At 36.8% G+C, this 20856-nt stretch overlaps 1 protein-coding gene and 1 pseudogene across 1 annotated transcript in view; one reads left to right on the plus strand and one right to left on the minus strand.

The window, feature by feature from the left end:
* CNTN6 (contactin 6) overlaps positions 1 to 20856 on the plus strand; it is a 273814-nt gene that overhangs the window by 23941 nt on the left and 229017 nt on the right.
* Positions 6812 to 9502, minus strand: LOC113916047 (annotated as a pseudogene).

Raw genomic sequence — 20856 nt, forward strand, 5'->3', positions numbered from 1 at the left:
TAGGTCCTATGTGAAATTATGTGGATGTAAATTTAAGAAAAGACAAATTTCCTGTCTGATAGGTCAACAGAAACACAGGAATCGGTAAAGAATCATGATAAATGTAATCAATAAAAGAACATTAAATATAGACATAGTAGACTGTTAGCTCAGAAGAGGTGAAGGATAATTGCTATTCGTGGTCAAGAAAGAAGACTTCACAAAAGTGTTATTTTTAGTCTCAAGATGTTAAACGAGAGATTTCTCACCCCTCTGTCCTCCCTTGAAAGACTCATAAAAGCTAGGAGAACAAGCAGCAGAAACAAAAATTCCATTGTTAATGAAACAGAGACAGTATAATTCAAAAACACAGAAACACAAAGCAGAAGGATACATGGTGAAAGGAAATGAAGAGAGGAAAAAAGTCACACCAAAGTACCCTTACACAAAGAAAACTGCAAGAAATATGTGAATTGCCTTGCAGATTCCCCAAAAAGGATTAGGAGCAGAAGCTACCTTGTAGCATGAAAGTTAGTAGTAGGTGGGATGCTGAGACTGAAAATAGAAGGCTTATATGAAAGTCTTCCAGTTGGGCTCCCAGGTGTCCACCTTCTCCCATCAGTGAACTATCTGTCTGCCTGTCTCTCTCTCACACATACACCCCTACACATGACCTCCACAGGGAAACTGGAGGAATATTTGCAGAGAAATTGAGCTAGGGAGGCTATAAACTTTCAGTCTTAAGATAGAAAATAAAATAGCATGAGACTTCAGATAGAAAACTGAGAGTTTAGTTGATCCTTCTTTGGAGAAATGGAAAGACTCCAATTATAGACCCATAAGTATTCATGTTTAGGAATTTTTCAATGAAGAATAGTCAACCTTGATAACCTAAGAATTAATACCACCAGCCAATAAATCACATTCATAAATAGAGATACATGAATGAATATCTAGGTTTACTAGACATTTGAGGAAGCCCTCAATATAAGAGGGTGAGGCCTACAACTAAATAACAATTTAGTACTATTAAATGGTATTATAAAGAAACAAATAAAAAAACCTCAAAAAATCACCAATTTCTTTTTTTAACCAATTTAATTAATATTATAAAAGCTTTTTTTATCCAAGAAAACAAGATAAATAAAAGGGTACAAACAATACAAAAATTAGAAATAATATATAAGTTGTAATTTGTAAGTTGTGAGACTAAAGTTAAGGGAATTATCCAGAAAGGAAACTAGAAATAAAAATAAGTTGATAAGAGTGGCAATAAGATAAGAAAGTTAAAGAATTAATGTATAAAGTTCAACATCCTTGGGAATTTCTAAAACATAGACAAGATAAAAGAAAAAAAAGGTGGAGGGGAAAATAACATATTATAACAAAAATAGCCCAATGGTAAAAGGTATAGGTCTTAGGAAAGGATGCCAGTGTCCAACACAATGAATGTAAAGACCCAAATCTTGACATAGTAGGAAAAGAGAGAATATCCTAAGCAAATAAGAGTATAGAATGGAAACTTTTCCGTACTCTGAAATTAATTGAAACTTACTCCCTATAATCAGACATTTAAAGAAATGCTCCAAAAGCTAGGGATAGACCAATAAGGAGAGTGACTAAGGGAAGCCCCTGAATAACAGCAGTTCCACAAGCTTAGAGAAGAACAAATGCATCTTGAAACAATGTATGAAGGACTTCAAAGGAATAACTCAAGGGAAATTAAAGGAATGGACTGATTATTTGGCAGGATTGACCAGGACATTTGTAGCAAAAGGGTTTTATAGACCTATTTAAAAGCAAAGAAGATTCATTCATAAAAGCAAAGAAGATTCATTCATACATGCTAAGACATCAAAGGACATGAAGCTATGGAGAAATTATTAACTCTTAAAGAAAATGAAGAATTGTCTAAAAAAAAGAAAATGTGGTCATATTATTTGGATCTGCAGTAGACAGTATTTGGGTAGTCATAATCATTAGAACACTGAGTATGGATTTAAAGAAAAACCAAGATAGGATTATGCTAGGGGACCTGGAGAGGGCAATAGGGATGTAAAAGAGTTATATTATCACCTGTCATAACTGGACACCAATGGAGAATTCTCTTATGGATCAAGATATTGTCATAACATGCATATTATTTAAAAATAGAGAGGAAAATGCCTGTGGAACCATTTGGAGGACTGAAAGTGGATACTTATAGAGTATAGACTAGGGAGATCTGTATTCTTTGTTGTTATTGTTCTCAGACTCTCACACTTGTTGGCTTCATAAACATATATGTGTGTGTTATTTTGATAAGGATATAAATAAATTTTAAAAATAAAAAGAAAGGATATCTGATAGAGATTTGGAATACTATTTGGTGTTTTCAAGATTACCAAGGACAGAAAAACACGGTAGCAAGAGAGATAAAGAAGATTAAAAGCAAAGATCAGAAAAAACAAGTCCTGTCCATGGAGCTGCAATATGGCTGACAGTTAAGAAGCAGAGATGCAATGTGGCATGATGATTTTAGGCCCCGGACTCTGTCTTCCTGTTTTTGTATTGTGGCTACACAACTTGCTGTATTTCCTTGGTCAAGTTAGTTAACCTAAGTTTCTAGGTCAATTTCCATAACAGAAAATTGAGGAGGTGCCTGGGTGGCTTAGTTGGTTAAGTGTCTGACTCTTGATTTCAGCTCAGGTAATGATCTCAGCGTTGTGAGATAGAGCCCTGCATAGGCTCTGCGCTGGGTGTGGAACCTGCTTAAGATTCTCTCTCTCCCTCTCCCTCTCCCCCTCCCTCTCTTGCTATCTCTCTCTCTCTAATAAAAAAAAGGAAGAAGGAAGGAAGGAAGGAAGGAAGGAAGGAAGGAAGGAAGAAAGGAAGGAAGGAAGGAAGGAAGGAAAAGGAAGGAAGAAAGAGAAAATTGGAGACGTTAATTAGTACTGTAGGAGATTAATCCACATCCTGTCAGTATGCCTCTAAGCTCACCCACAGATGGCACTGGAGAAACCCAAGCTTCCCTTCTTCAAGCTTCTGTGTTGTTCTCTGCTTCTTCTGAGAGCTTCCAGGAGTTTTTTCATCAACACATAAAGCAAACCAAAAGCACTAACCGGAAGTGCCAGTGATTTAATGTCCTCAGATAAGGTAAAGGGGCAGGTCAATAATATGCCATCTTTTCCATCCCTTCATGGAACAATCCTGAAGTACATACTATGTGGTTCCTCAGAGGGTCTGCAGAGGAACAATGTGACACGTTACTAGATTTTCTTCTGTCTGTGTCTCCCATTCCCCATACTCACACCTGTGTTTCATGTAATCACTTCCCAAATAAAAAAGTCCTTGTCTCAGGGTCTGCGGTTCAGGAAAGCCAATCTAAGCAAATGCATAACCCATGTTTTCAGGAGGATTAAATAGTATAATCCATACACAGCACAGCTAATTACACTGCTCCAGGCACATGGTAATGTTTGCTAAATATTAATTGTTAATCCATTATTATCATTATTGTTAAATGCCAGAATATGAGGAAAGTCTTTTGTACCTGTTACCAGCTTAGGCATTATCCTAAGGGTAAAAATAAGACTTTGGTAGAGCAGAAGTTAAATCTATAAGACTTAATAACTAACTGAATATGTGGGGGGGGTGGGAGGAAAAGGTTGGGGCTTTGAATGACTCCCAAATATTTGACTTGTATGATTAATGGAATAGTCATGTCAATAAACCAGAAGAGGAATGGAGAAATTGTTTCATTTGAAATAAAATTCCCTCCTAAAAATAAATAAACATTTTAAGGAATGTACTGCGCAGGCTATTTTTGAGATATTTAAATATTTATTTGATAGAGGTTTAAGTGAAGAAATATCAGATTTGGTCAAAAATTGGGTGTCAGAATCAGAATGGCTAAAATTAACAAGTCAGGAAATGACAGATGTTGGCGGGGATGTGGAGAAAGGGGAACCTTCCTACACTGTTGTTGGGAATGCAAACTGGTGCAACCACTCTGGAAAACAGTATGGAGGTTCCTCAAACAGTTGAAAATAGAGCTACCATATGATCCAGCAATTGCACTACTGGGTATTTAGCCCAAAGAACAAATGTAGGGACCCGAAGGGGTACGTGCACCCCAATGTTTATAGCAGCAATGTCCACAATAGCCAAACTGTGGAAAGAGCCAAGATGTCCATTGACAGATGAGTGGATAAAGAAGAAGTGGTATATATACACAATGGAATATTATGCAGCCATCAAAAGGAATGAGATCTTGCCATTTGCAACATTGGGGATGGAACTGGAGGGTGTTATGCTGAGTGAAATAAGTCAATCAGAGAAAGACATGTATCCTATGACCTCACTGATATGAGGAATTCTTAATCTCAGGAAACAAACTGAGGGTTGCTGGAGTGGTGGGGGGTGGGAGGGATGGGGTGGCTGGGTGATAGACATTGGGGAGGGTATATGCTATGGTGAGCGCTGTGAATTGTGCAAGACTGTGGAATCACAGATCTGTACTTCTGCAACAAATAATGCAATATATGTTAAGGAAAAAAAAGAAGAAGATAGCAGGAGGGGAAGAATGAAGGGGGGAAAATCAGAGGGGGAGACGAACCATGAGAGACTATGGACTCTGAAAAACAAACTGAGGGTTCTAGAGGGGAGGAGGGTAGGGGGATGGGTTAGCCTGGTGATGGGTATTAAAGAGGGCACGTTCTGCGTGGAGCACTGGGTGTTATGCACAAACAGTGAATCATGGAACACTGTATCAAAAACTAATGATGTAATGTATGGTGATTAACAAAACAATAAAAAATAAATTAAAAAAAACAGATGGGGAGACAAACTGTAAGAGGCTCTTAATCTCAGGTAACAAACTGAGGGTTGCTGGAGTGGTGGGGGGTGGGAGCGATGGGGTGGCTGGGTGATAGACATTGGGGAGGGTGTGTGCTATGGTGAGCACTGTGAATTGTGTAAGACTGATGAATCATAGACCTGTACGCCTGAAACAAATAATACATTATATGTTAATAAAAAAAATTTAGATTCCTTAGAAAAAAAAGAAAATTGGGTGTCAGGGTCAACACTGATTCCCAAACCAAGAAATCAGGGACTTTAAAGTCATGCTTTCATAAATGCAGAAAATAAGACCTTCTAGATAAGTGACTTTTTATCATCATTTTTCCAACTCTCTTTCTCATTTATTATTCTGTTCTCTTCTTGAGGTTATGGTTGGTGGACAGGTGGTCAATATAGGTAGCATAATTGCTGAAAAGATGAATATTTATTTATTTCCCAAACCGATCCAATTCATGTTGTTTTCCTCAGTTCAAGTACTGGTCACTTTGTCTTTCATATAGTCAGGTCTCTCTAATTCATAATTTAATGGAAATGATTTTGGCAACTCCAAGAGACATCTGAGAGTTACATTTAGCATTTGTGTTATTAACGTTTTCTGCCAGACTGACGACCTTCGTGTTAATAAGATGGCTGCTTTCCAGTTCTTCTATAGAAAATGTCATTTCTCTTTCCCTGTTTTCTTTATTTACAAATGTAATCTCTGATCCATAAATTTATAAGGTGAGAATGGTGAGTGGCTAGTGTTTTATAGGAGCATGCATAAAGGGTAAAATTCACTGATCCATTTCACATCTTTACACCCACTTAGGGAATGATTTTGAAAAGAAATCAGTCTGGCAGAAGTGAAGGAGGGAGCTATTGGCGAGTGTGTCACAAGCTTTTTCAGATTCCCTCTTCCAAATAATTGTAATATACATTTTGAAGCTACTGTTAGTAAACTGATGATTTCAATTTTTTTAAGTCTGTAGATATAGATCATAACATGACTCTCATTTTATTTATCTGACGATATTCTGATTTTTGCCCTTAGAACGTTAATGTCTAGGCACATTTGAGAAAGAGAATGAGTAACATTAGAAAAAAATGAGTGTGTGTGTGTGTGTGTGTGTGTGTGTGTGTAAGAGAGATAAGAAATTGAAAAATCCAATGAGAATGTCCCCTTGGCGCAGCTCAGCTCTTAGAACACTGCTAACTTACACACCATGATCACAATTATACATATTTAGATATTTATGTTATTTCTTAAAAGATCTGAAAAGTGGTTAAACTGGGGTGTCTTTACCAAGTTCTGAGAAACTTTGAAAGACAATGTAAGTAGAACAGAGTTCTAAATCTACTAGCCTAACATTTTTCAATTGAACATTAAAAAATGTTAGGCTAGTAGCAAAAAAATAAAAGCCAACAACAAGCCTAAAAGAGAATTGCAAATGTGCATAAAGACACAAGTTCAAGTATTAGATAAGCATATTTTTCTCTTTATTTTCCTACCCTTTTCTTCACTGGAATTTCCTTCACTCCATCTTACTTCTCCCCAGAATATTGTTTTTAGTTAACTTTGTTGAGATATAATTCTGATACAGTGCATATACACATTTTAAATTTGAGTATGAAAAATGAATATGCCCATGTAACTACCTACCCCCATCAGGATATGGAATATTTCTATCATGGACAAAAGGTCTTTCTTCATTTCTTTGGAATCAATTCTACCACATCTCCTACCCACAACCACCAATCAGATTTTGATCACTATAGATTAGTTTTGTTTTTTTCCTGACTCTAGAGATTTGTTTAAATGGTATCATACAGTATGTTACTCTTTTATGCTTGACATTTAGCCCAGCATTTACTTTTTTTTTCAACTTTTAGAAATTATTTCCATCAACCTTATTTCCGTTTGGTTTGCCTTTGTGGAAGAGCAGCTTAAGGCCACTCAATGGGTGCTTCCACCTAGTCAGTGGCCTGAGCAGTGGGAGCTGCAAATCAGTCTTCAGTGGCAGGCTGAGCACCCAGTCTTCAGTAGGGAACTGCTTAATGGCACAGAGGGCACCTGCACACCTTCAGATCAGTCTGTGGCTTCATGTTGAGTAGCAGTGACCTTGAAACTGGAGCAGTCCATTCACCCTAAAACTCCTCCTTGGTCACAGTCTTTTAGCAGCAACCTGTTCTTCCTTCTCAGTATTTTCAGGTTCTTTGTAGAAGTTGAGATCCAGCATGACCTTCCATGGGTGTTCACAGGAAATGGTGCCACACATGTGCAGAACTTCCTGGGCCAGGATCCACCACATCAGACCCACTGAGTGATCTCTCTTCTTATTGCAAGAGATGGCAACGTCCACATAGCACAGAGAAGAGTCTGTGTTACACAGAGAAATGATAGGCAGGTTAACATAAGACGCCTCTGTGAGAGGCTGGTGGTCCACCATAGGATCAGTAACCACCGGAAGTCTGGGCTGCCGGAAGGCTGCCTGGACCTGGTTAGTTGAAGGTTCCAGAGTGAACCAGCAGTAGGAGTGGCTCCAGCAGCAGCAGCAGCACACTTCAGCACAGCTCACTGGCCACTATTCCTGGATGATGTGACACTGACATCAGCCAGGTTTTCAGTGTCAACAAAGGCCTGAGCTGCCAGCAGAAGCATCTCTCATGTTTTCTTGGGATTGATGATGCAGATGCCATCACTTTTCCTTTTGTAGATGTACTATTCCATTTGGAAGTCAAGGTTTGTGCCACCTAAGTGGATTCCTGCTGCAAGGAATTTGAGAACATCCTCCTCCTTCACTTGCAGGACATCAAGGACTCCAGACACTAGAAAAATTTCCCTTTAAGTGACAATGGGAACCCACAGCAATGCCATATGGACCCCTTTCTGGGTAGCATAGAAAAAGTTCAACATAATGTTTTTGAGATTCATTCATGTAATCATATGTAGCACTATCTTTGTTCCTTTTTATAGCTTAGTAATATTCCATTATAGGAATATACCATTATTTGTTTATCCTTTCACCTACTGATAGATATCTGGGTTGCTTCTAGTTTAGAGCAATTATGAATAAAGTTGCCATTAACGTTTTTGAGCAGTTATTTGGGTAGATATATGTTTTCATTTGCCTTGGATAATACCTAAGACTATAATTGAAGGATTGTATGCATGTTTGACTTAAGAAACATTTTCCAAAGTAGTTGTGCCATTTTATATTTCTACCAGCAATATGTGAGAATTCCCACTGCTGTAAAAAACATCATTAGAATTTTGATAAGTATTGCTTTGAATCTGTAGATCACATTAGGTAGTTGACATTGAAAAATTAACAAATATTAAGTTTGTCAATCCATGAACATGGGGAATTTTTTCATTTATTTAGGCTTTCTTTAATTTCTTTCAGCAATTTTTTGTAGTTCTTGGTGTACAAGTCTTGTGCCTCTTTGGTTATTCATAAGTATTTTCTTCTTTTGAATGCTACTGTAAATGGAATAGTTTTCTTAATTTGTTTTTTAGATTGTTTATTGCTGGTGCATAGGGCACAACTGATTTTTGTGTGTTGCTCTTGTATCCTGAAACTTTGCTGAATTCATTTATTAAGTTTAGTAACTTTTTTGAGTATTCTTTGGGATTTTTTTTTCCTTTTTATTTTATTATTAATTTTTTTGTTTCAAGTTTTTATTTAAATTCCAGTTAGTTAACAGATAGTGTAATATTGGTTTCAAGAATAGAATTTAGTGATTCATCACTTAATAACATCCAGTGCTCATCACAAGTACCCTCCTTAATACCCAGTTAGCCCATGCCTGTCCACCTCTCCTCTATCAATCCTCAGTTTGTTTTCTGTAGTTGGGTCTCTTCTGGTTTGCCTCTATCTCTTTTTTCCCCCCACCCCCTGTGTTCATCTCTTTTGTTTCTTAATATAAGATCATGCCATTTGCAAAAAGGCATGGTTTTATTTTTCACCTTCTCAATTTGTATCTTTTATTTTCTTAACTAAAGAATCTCCCAGTACAATTTGAATAACAATTGTGAAGGAGGGCATACCTGTGTTGTTTCTGATCCTATTAGAAAGATTTCAGTCTTTCACCATTGAGTATAATATTAGCTCTAGTTTTTTCTTAAATGCTTTTTATCATTTTAAGTAAGTTCTTTTCTATCCCTAGTTTTCTGAATGTGTTTATCACGACAGGGTGTTAGATTTTGTCAAATCACTTTTATGCATCAATTAACAAAATCATATTTTTTATTCTCTTTAGTCTCTTAATGTGGTATATTTCATTGATTGATTTTCTTATGTTGAACCATCCTTGCATTCCCGGAATAAATCCCAGTTGATCATGTTACGTAATCCTTTTAATGTGCTATTGGACCAATGGTGATTTTGTCCCCTGGATAGACACTTGGCAATGTTGAGATATTGATTATCATAACTGGAAGGGTGTGCTACTGGCATCTGATGTGTGGAGGCTAGGGTGTTGCTAAATATTCTATAATGAAGAGGACAGCTCTCTTTCTTCCACACAACATGGGATTAGCCATAGCAAGGTATCATTACTGTTCAGGGTGAGAAACTCTTAATTATGCCAACCCTGCTAACATTCCTTTAGTGTGGACAACCATTCTCTCTCTAACCTATCACCTGATCTCACTTTCTTCAGCCTCCTCCAAACACCTCACCTTCCTCCTACCTTCTTTCATGCTCTAACCATAGCAAACCTCACTTAATTTTGTCTGTCAGCCAAGTTATCTTTTGCTTTCATCTTCCACATGTATATTCCCTCTGATCAGAACATCACTTTCCCTCTCTTACTCCCCAACACCATTACTAGGTTTCACTTCTACTCATTCTTCAGCTCTCAGTTACTTCCTCCAGGATGGTTTTCTGATTCCCCTTAGACTAAGAAAGGTACTCTTGCAGCATTTTGCCCAAATGCCAGCACTGCTTATAACATTGCAGTTGTCAGAGTTTGTTAAAATCACATGTTAATTTCAGTCACATATTAGAGCATCCTATCCAATCCTGTTTGCTCCTTTAATCAATCCTAATTGCTATATCATCATGACACACATCTTTGCCATTTATGTAGCTGTGTTTTGTTTTGTTTTTTAAGTTGCAAGAATAATGAATGAGCCCAAACTCATTTTCCTTTATCTGTAGCATTCAGGAAGGGTGGGAGTTAAGAAATATAAGTTAGTGTTTTATGTGTGTACATCTCAGATATATCTGTGAAATAGAAATAACCAATTAAAGTGTTTTAATTTTAGTTATCTAAATTTTTGCTACTCTGCCTAACCCATAGTTAGTTATTAAAATATCTGATTTTTTTAAATTGTCAAATGGTTGATCCAGTATCTGTTCAAAGATTGAGACACAGACCCAGAGTTTTAGAGTACTGATTTTTAGAGTCGGTTCTTGAATAAATTATCACATATACAAGCAAGATTTGAAAGTGGAATTTGGGGCAAAAGAAGGTATCTCATGTCAGCCTTTTAAATCAATAGGTTTGGAGTATGGCTTTCTAGGAATTTCTGATTTCCCAGGCAGTGCCCAATTTCTGGAGAAAGAAACAAAATGTAATCTGCACACAGTCAAATGCCAGGGGCAATATGAGTATTGTGCAAGTTCAAACCAGGTCAGAATAAAAATGACTACTAACCAGCCATCTAGCTTGTAAAATGATATAAGAACTCATTCTCACTTATTGCCCTTTACAAATATTAAAAAATAAGTCATACTGTCAGCAAGATGCCTCAGGTTTCAGTGTTGCTTTAAGGACCAGAAGTGTTTCAAGTAGGAGTTGGCTATGATATGAACTTCTGTAAATCAAGGCTACTTTTTCATTTAATCTAATCAAAGTACTGATAATATATCCTTATGGTTATTTGACAAGCCCCAGTACACCGAGTTAGTAGGAGAAAAGATTTAAGATTTAAGACAAAAGCTAACATCATGTTATTATGGTGTGCTAGATGTGTTCTGCCTTTGGGGGATTATAGTTTTCAGTTTGTTTGCTTTTATGTTTCTTAGCATTTTTCAAAAACGCTAATTTCTTCTTTTTCCATTAGCTACATACCAAAACCTCTAGAATTATAGGAGTTTTATAAGGCCTAACAATCTTCTAAATGCATATTATGTTTCTTAGAGTATTTTTGTCTTCCTCATATGTTTGTCCAAATATTTAAATTGAGAATTATTTGGAGCAGTTATGGATTTTATTAACTTATTTTGCTTGCAGACTTTCAGAGCCTCCATTTCCTTGGCTGCAATGTAAAGAATTGGAGAGAAAATTAATCAGGACTTGATATTAAAAAAAAGCGTATGCATGTATATGGGTATGGACTGATCATAGTTGCTTATTAAAATAAATCTTATTATTCTGGTTAAAGTAAATCTGATCCTCAGGTTCATTCCTCACTTTTGTCTTAGCATTCAGTAAGGCAAGAGTACATTTAGCTGGAAGGGTTTTCAGAGATTTGATCCTCCCTAATCAGCTTATCTAAAGTAGAGGCAATGAGTTCTCATTTCATTATCTCCCAGGTCACTATCTTATTATTCCATTTATTTCCTTCTTCATACTTTTTTTAAATTTTATTTATTTATTTGACAGCACAAGCAGGGAGAGGGAGAAGCAGGCTCCCTGCAGAGCAAGGGGGAGCCCGATATGGGACTGGATCCCAGGACCCCGGGATCACGACCTGAGCTGAAGGCAGTTGCTTAACCAACTGAGCCACCCAGGTGCCCTCCTTCTTCATACTTATTGTAATCTTTATTTATTGTGATTCTGCCTACTTTCTTTTTGTTTCTGACAACACCATCTTTAGAATAAAAGCTCCAGGAGGGCAGGGGCCGTGTTTGCCTTGTTCATTTTTTTTTTTTATCACTGACATGAAGAGCACTTAGTAGGTCATCAACCAATATTTGTTAAATTAAATTTTTTTCATTGTAGATATCACGTTTTAGGGACTGAAATCAATGCCCTGGGTAAAGCCAGAAGAAGTGAGAAAGGCTTTCACAAAGATTGCATAATCTTTACATTTAGAGCTTCTTCCTGTGTATCTTCTGCATGCCTACTCCTCTTCCTAACACCAACTAGCAACTTCACACATATCCAAAGGAAGGATAGAAGGAAAGCCATTTGGAGAAAAGTACTTTTCTCACTGGTTCTGAAACCTCTTGTCTCCTAATAATCTGATAGGTCATCAATACATCACTGGTGGCTTAACCATTCTAAATGCTATCTATTATATGTATCAGATATAGATAAACATACAATAATATAGGCTATATAAAATAATAATAGAAATATATAATCAATATATAACTATTATAATATGATATAATATATATTATACATGGATTATGATTATATACATTTCATTTATTTTATATGTACTGTATATACTTTATATATACTTTTGTAAAAGTACTTATTATTTGCACATATAATAGAAAAGTTAAAAATGCCTCTTTTCCTTTACTAAGAGATACGGAAATGTGGTTGCTTAAAAACCCTAGCACAGTTTGATAACTACACAACAACCACAAAAAAGACAATTTGTCATTTACAATAAATTATTTATTAATTAATTAGAACTTAATAGAAATGTTTATTATATACAGTAATATAATTTTATAATGGATAAAAAGAGGAAAACTCCTTAAGATTGATACTTTGCATATCATAAGTCAAATCCATTTTCAGTGACATAAATTCTTTGAGTTCTAAACTTTTCAAGTCAAATTTATCTGTATTGATATGTACTGTCAGAGATATATGTAAGCACATAGACCTCTCTGACTATACTTTATTCCTCTCTAATCATGAGATTCAATTAGGGCCAATTATTAGATTCAGCTGACAGACCAGAGGAAATTTATCAAGACAATAGTTTCATGTCTTATATACAAAAACAATACAATGAATTTTTCACTTTTTAATCTGTTACTTTGATATCAAGTATTCTCAGCATTAAATGTATTTTTTGATTGAATTCCTGCCCACTGGGTAAGACAACCTAACATATAATGAGAGAATCTTTTCTGTCTTCCCAGAATTTTTAGGGACTCCCATTAAGCTAAAGCAGTTATTGAACTGATATTCTCAGGATGTGAAACTTCAATATTTAAAATGGCCTTTCAATTTTATGTGAGTGTATATATATACACTCACATAAAACATAGATTGTTCAAGGAAAAAAACTGAAAAGGGTACCAAAGGGTATTTTTTTTTTAATTGAGGGAGGACCCACTGCAGGGCCAAAGGTTCAAAAATTTTATAGCAGGGAATCATTGTCTAACAAGAAATATTCTAAATTAAGTATGTACCAATCATGTTTTGTAATTGCCTTCCCTTTAGCTACTGTTAGATTTTACCTTGAAATGGTTTAATTAATTTGTTATTGGTTGAATTATAGAGACACTGTCCTACCTGAGTCAATTACCTCATCATTTTGAAATTGCTATCTCTCATCTCAGAATATTTTTCATACCACAGCTTTCAGCATTTCTTATGCACCATAAACGTATTGTTCACATTTTGTTATATAATGCTTACTTTGTTACATTCATGCCCACATGATGATACCTTGAAGTAAACAGGATGGCATGTGTGGCCAAGATACAGAGAGGGCCCCACCTCCACCTTGTGATTCCCCATTAATCTCGGGCCAGCTATCATGTTCCTTGTCATCAGATCAACTTCTCTAACTCAGTCTAGTTTGACTTCCTCCCTGCTCCACAATTTGTCAGTTACAAAACTGGCATCCAAACAAGAAAAATACATTCCTACAGTCACACAGAAAATTAGAAGACAGTACTTTCAGCAGAAGTCAGGTATATAGATAAACAACTGTCCTATGGAAGCCTCAAGGAATGGAATCGCTGAGTTTAGAAGTGAGGAATTTAGCTGTGCTGGTTTTTAGCTGCTGACCCCTAACTTTTTTCCTTTTGAATGTCAACAGCCTCCGACAGATACATACTACTACACAGCAACATTGCGGTAGCTGTTTGTTTCTCAAGTTTTTGATCAAATGACATTAGAACTTCTGATTTTCCCTTTAGCAACCCAAATATATTCAAATTATAAATTGAAAGATATTGGACTTCTAATGACTCAAGCTTTAAGTGTACTATTAAGTTCTATAAAGCTATTTTGGATAGGTAGTTTTTCATTCTTATCTCATCTAATCTTCATTTCAATATTGGAACAACTGGGTATATGCCTTCTTTTATTTGTATGGTTTTCTTTTTAGTATTTATGTAAATGGATATAAGTGAAAACTGAGTAAAATATATTCCAGGAAGGATATTAGACCACTGATACAGCTAATGCCATTCTTGGGAACCATTTAGGAAAAAATGGATTAATTTAAAAAAGAAAGTTATAGAATATTACTAATCTTAAAAGATCAGCAGTGTGCTCTTCTAGAACTGTGACTCTGGAGAATGTATACAGAGCAGTATGAGTACCACAGACTTCAGGAGGTGCTTTTAAAATTATGTGCATATGTTAAGTGTCAGAGGGCTCAACTTTTCCTGTTTGCCTGGGATTGTCCTGATTATAGAATTCAAAATTTTGCATCCCAAGAAATCCTCCATTCACAGGCAGCTCAAGAAATTTGGTCCTGTTGGTCTGGCCAAACGTTCTGAGTGAAAAAGTAGCCAGGAATGCAGTGTCTTCGGGTATGTAGGCACAAGTTGGAAGAAAATTTGGGCTGATTTTTGGCTACAACCTTTCCTAGTATTGTGACCTAAAGCAAATCACCCAACTGTTCACTCTCACTCCCCATTTTTCCCTAAAATATAAATAATACTTTCCTCACATGTATTTATGAAGTTTAAGTAAAATATGAATGTGAAATGTATTCTAACATTCCTAATGCTATATAAATATGTTTTTCTTAACTCTGACAAGTTTGTAGCATCAATGTTGGTACATACAACACTTTCTATGTAATAACTGCTGGAAACATGTATACTGTAACTTGAATGTTAAGTGTACATGACTTGGTTCTAGATATGAGTTTTTGTTTACTTATCAATATTGATTTCAAGTCCCAGGTCATGCTTTTGGAAACTATTTACATTAGGCAATGTTTATTTGTATAAACTAACTTTTGTCTTCTTTTTAAACTTTTCATCATTACCTATATTAAATACTAAATTCTTTTGTATATATACATATAAACATACATGTCTAGGTAGACATAGATATGTTTCCTTAATGTGAAGTTTAAAAATTGGTTTGAAAGGCCAAACCTTAATTTTTAGTGTGACTAATCTATTAAAAGTTCTGTCTTCTCTATCTTCTCTTTACTTAATGAAAAAGCCAATTTCAAAACAAGAAGATTGATTAATAGCAATAGTCTTGGTATTCTAGCAGTAAAAATCCTTGCTGAAGTCCAATCTTCATAAAAGGCACTGACTGTATTTTAAGGCTAATATCTAATAGATGGCAGAATTTAATAACTGTAGCTGATGCTGTCCATTTGCTGAGTGATTTTCTTACACCACTACCCACCCCCAAGATTGACCACTACAACCCTGATGACTAGCTAATACTGTGGAAACCTATCTCTGACTGTTTTCTCACATGGGAAACATGCTTTCCTCCATGCAGGACAAACTAGAACTGCCTGAGAGTTAATACTCCCAGAAGCAACCCTCAATCAATAATGGATGGGGAAACGATAAATAAATACCCATCTTCTGTGCCCTTCAGTTGGGATAACTGTACATTGTTCTGTACCCAGTGTACTCAGTTCCTCAGAGAGACTGAGATTCAGTTGACCACAGTGATAATAGGCCTGATAACAAACCTTTATCTTCATTTCCTGTCTGAGTAATCCATTTCTCTTCTGCTGTTTCTTGGGATCACCTTCCAAAATATCTTCTTGAATTCAAGTCCTTAATTCATAATCTACTTTGAGGGGAACTCAAAATAAGAAAATAATGTTTGATAAAGAAATTAATCCACCTGGATGAAAAGATATACACATATACAGGTAAGCCTCTGCCTCTTTGTCTCAACATGCAAATCATGTCATCTTTCTCTCAGTTGGTTTATAACAACTGTTACAAATGGAACCCAGTTAAGATTTGGGGAGAGTAAGTCCTTCCTTAATTAAGATGGAACTTATTATTTTACTCTGTCTCTAGAGATTCTTTAAGTATAAATAATAAAGCTGAAGTCATAGAATATAAAGAAGAGCAAAGGAACTGAGAACTGTTCTTCTCAAATGGGAGGTTGACCCATTAACATAAGAGGCAGACCCTGGAGATGTTCCATAAAACTAAGTTCTGCTAAAGCCTGCTCTGATATCTCCTATGTGATAAAAGTTCTTGACACTTAGCAGGAGTTGATGTCTTGATAGTCTACCTGTGAATGGTAAGTCTGCAGGGGATATGGAGGACTATGGTATGTATCCTAGAAATTCAGCACAAGAGCTCAGAAATAGGTAGAGTGTGAATTATGAGCCACTAGTCACATAAAGCCTGATGGTCATGTCTCATAACCTATTCTGCCCTGGGATATGTGGTACACAAAGGGAGGTTCTTGTTAATGCTGGTGGGAGCTATGCGCAAGCTTCCACATGAACAGTTAGTCCTTCAGAGTCTAATCAAAGGCTGCTTAGGGGGTTATTCTCCTTGAGTTAATGGAAGTATGAGTGTTCAATGAAGGCAAATTAGCCCCAGAAGACAGGGAAGCAAATTAAACCTTTATTTTGATTTGAATTGGGAGTGAATAAAGTGTTCACTGCTCACTAAACTCAAGTGAAGTTAACATGTGAGAATGAATGGAGACAAACTTCTCTGTGTGGCAGGGAAGACCTCAGGGCTCTTTGCACCCAGGAATCTCCCAGGGCAGAGCTGAGATGGAGGTGGGCATTCATCATACCCTGGGGGTGATGGGGATTTTCAGTAAATGCTGTATCAATGTAGTTAAATCTTCCCAGAACCAATAAAAATGCCCTTGCCTTTTCTATCCTCTATTACAAGTAATTGCTATTCATCTGCTTATGGATATCCTGGAAGTAGTCACAGAGTACTTGGAGTGCCCGGGGGATGAAAAGTTTGAAGGAAAAATCTAGCTGTATATCATTGGCATTCATGAGAAAATTCACATTAGATGTTTGAAAGGCAGGTCCCCAGGAGGCAATAGAGAAATCAGGAACAATATTGTGCCAAAAATACTACTCTGGCCAGGACATCGGGGAGTTTATGTCAGGTAGAGTGAAGGAAAGTGATTTGAAAAGAAAAGATGTATGTGCTTTTCTATATGCATTTAGTTTATTTGTATGTTTACATCCCCTGAAAAACTAGTATGTTCTGGGAACTGACAACCAGATTGGGCCTGAACTTGTGAAATATGCAGCTGTGCTTGTATTTCTTTGACTCTAAAATCTTTGAATAACATCTCGTAACATGATCAATACATTTTTAAACTCATATTCTTTTAAAATCTGTTTGTAACCAGTAAGCCAAAAATGTCTTGTACCTCAGTACCATTTTATATTTGGAAAGGCAGGTTTAAGCCACTGGGGGTCCAGATGCAGAATCTGAAGTTGTTGCCTTTTTCTGGAAGTTATGCACCTTTTCTGGGCCCTAAAGATCAATTGTCCCATTGATGTCATACTGGACACATACGTTCAAAAAAAGATATGAAGAGGTGGGTGGGCGATACCACCCTTGCCTGGGGTCACTTTAGTGCAAAAAGAATTCTTCCTTCACTTATGTTCTCATTCTCAGTCACTTGAAGGCAGGTAGTCCAGATTATTTTAAAGACCTGATTTAAAAGGTCTAGTGTATCACCTTTCAAGGAGATTTTGCTAAATTCTATCAAGATAACAAAGAGAACAGTAACTCTCAAAATTATTATTGCTTCTGGATGGCTTTTTTCCATAACACCCTGGAATACATTTAAGTTGCTTGTAAGTACCAACAAATCACCCATTCACTCAGTGATTTAATGTAACTTAACCCCTCCTGTGTACAAGGACACAGACGTACACACACGCACACACACAACCACACAACCCTGAAAAATAGATGGTGCAAAATATATCATAAAAAAGCAGAACCACCTTAAATGTTTCATTCGTTCCTTCATTAAAGATAAATCAGAAATTGAAAGGAAAGCAAAAGCATTTCTAAATGAAGATAAAATAAAAATCTTCATGGAATAAAGGTCATTGGATCTTGGCAGAATGCTAAAATTAGAGAATTCTGGAAAGATGGCCCAACATAATCAAAGATAGAAGCATCCTTGAAAATGACCTGATCTTTTAAATTTGTTTTTTTGTACTTAATAATGATGATAATGATGACAGTAATAGTAGCAACTATTATTTGTTGAGCCCTGACTTCATCTGAGATGCTCTTTTAAGCGGTTTATATGAATTAATGTGTCCTCACCCCAAACCTGGAAAGAAGCTATTATTATTATCATCATTTTACTGAGGAGGAAACTAAGGCACAGAAGAGTTTAGTAACCTGTATGTACCAAATCTCTCCCCTAGTGAGAGGCAGAGTTTGAACTGGAAGGAGCACCTTGGCTACAAAGCATGGACTACTACTGCTTTCTCTTGAGGAGCCCACAGAGCCACTGAGTCAATGACTGTTTTTCTTATTTCCCTGCAGACATGGATGGTCTGAGAGAATCAATGCCATCTTTGAGAGCAACACTTTGCTCTTATTCTTACTACAGTCCCTCCTTCCTTAGACTTTCTCCCCAATTACCTTCACATTTCAACCTGTCACCTGTGTTACAAAGTAATACTCTTCAGAGTAATTCCAAACATGTATATCCAGATAGCTGACAACAATCCTGTGCTTCCTATATATAATAGGAAAAGGGCCCTTGTTTTGAAATCAAAAAAGATCTGGGTACAAGGTCCAGCTCAGGTACATACCATCTATGTGCTTTTGACCCAATAATACTTGAAGTAGTGTTACATTATTTTTGGAAGTTTCCCTCCTACTTGTCTCTGTTGAATTACCTGCTCACTCATCTCAGTTTAGAATTCTGAGACCCAAAATTGTTGCTGAACTTACTGAAATTATGTCACTGATTATAGGCAGTGAGCCCTTTGGACTCCTGGTTCAACCCCTTCCCCCTTCCCATCACTGGGCCAGTCTACCCTTGGGGAAGCTCTGCAGAAGGCACTGAGTATGGTTTTCACATCCTCTCTTAACTCCCTCCCCACTGTTAATAGCTCGCAAGACTCTTATCTAGATCTGGATGCAAATTAGCCTTTCAGTTTTGTCCTAAGTCACCACAGAGTACATAATATAAAACAGTGCTTTTAAAGGAGTATGCACACTTTATCCTGTGTGGGTCTAGGAAAGTTAGTTAATCTCTCTGAGCCTTACTTTCTTTTTTCTTGGTAATTTAAGAAATCAAAAAGAGACATTTTATTTGAGAAAGCACTTTTCACACTATAGATCAGTTTATAAAAGTGGGTACTATTTATATGAACATGAGTTCTAAGTATTAGAAGGCAGTTAGGTCCTGTTAGTAAGAGGGCAAGAGGCAGACATGAAGTGGGAGAAAACTGTGACAGTATCTTAATGCCCTCCCCTTGGGAAAGTGTCTGATCAGGTCAACAGTTGCATTTATTTTGCCTGCAAATGCTACCTCCAAAGGTGATAGAATGTGCCAAGGGCTGGGAATGGTGGGTCCCCCATGCCTCTTTCCACAGTCTCTCCTTTCAGGGCCCATGTATTTAAAGAGAATAACACACCTTCAACAAAAGAGACTGATTCGCATTTCTGTAACTTCAAAAAGCCAAGGAATGGGGCCCTTAAGAGACTGAGGTATAATGGCATTCCCTGTTCCCAAATGAGTTATTTTTTTTCTTTTTCTCCTTTTTATGTTTATTATTTTCAAATTTCTTGCCTCTCAATAACAGAGGAATTTCCCAGACTTTTGCAGCAACAGTGTTGACGGGCAACTGCATTTTCCTCTTGAGGCGACTCCTATTTCTGTGAGGTCAGGACTGCCAGTGGGAGCACATATCAGGGGACAGGTTGATGGAAGAGAAGGCAAAAGGTCCAATTGTCCAGGGGCCGGGGACCGTGAACCTTAGCCAAAGGGAACAGAATGAAATCAGTGTACCTCCTGCTGTGAGTGTTCACAATTTTTTTCACCCTTTCTCCCTTAATGGATAGCCGTGGAGGAAAGTGTGTTCTTTCTCAGCAGAGAGCCTACAACTGCATACTTTTAATGTATTCATGATAATATGACTATATAGATTTTCTTTTAATAATTCTCTTCCAGGTAGGTCAAAAAATTCACACATCCAGTAAAAAAAGATATGCCATTAAGTGTGGTCAGAAAATCACTGATTGGCATGAAAGCGTTTAGAATCCAGCCAATTTTCCTGATCAGCTATGCAAGAGAGAGACACTTTAGTCATTTAATCCCTGATGTATATCTTGAGCTTTTCCAATTTAGAGAGTTCTCTCAAATCCTTTATTTAGTTGATCCCTACAAAAATTAGGAGCAATCAGTAGGACAGCTATTACTGCCCCAATATTTACCGTGAGCAACCTAAGAACAGAGGTTGCCAACAAGACTTACTCAGATTGTATCACTAGCTATTGGCAGAGATGGAACTTGGAGACCTTTGTATTTCTGGTCCAGGGCTCTTTTGCCTGGATCAGGTTTTCCCAAAGTGCTTCTTTGGAGCATTCACCCTAGGAAACGCACTGTAGAAAACAGAATCCAAGGATCGTGGAAGTCTGAGCAACACTATATACCATACCTTTCTCTTCAAATGTTATGATATACCTTCGAGTAGCAGAGACAGTGAAAAATACTGCAGGAATTTGTTCACCTTATCCAACCTGGTGTTTTGCATAGTATTTGACTGCATGCTACTTTTTTTTAAGCTGGAAAAGCACATGATGGGAACCCTTTCCCGTGCCATATAGCTTTATAACCGTTCAGATTCTTCACAAGAAAGGAGGAATCATCCATTTGCAACTCTAAGGAAGGATCTTTCTTTTTCAGTGCTAAGAAATTTGAGGTGCCTCTCTCAGAGCCACCTTT

The sequence above is a fragment of the Zalophus californianus genome, chromosome 1 (assembly GCF_009762305.2).
Source record: "Zalophus californianus isolate mZalCal1 chromosome 1, mZalCal1.pri.v2, whole genome shotgun sequence".
Lineage (NCBI taxonomy): Eukaryota > Metazoa > Chordata > Mammalia > Carnivora > Otariidae > Zalophus > Zalophus californianus.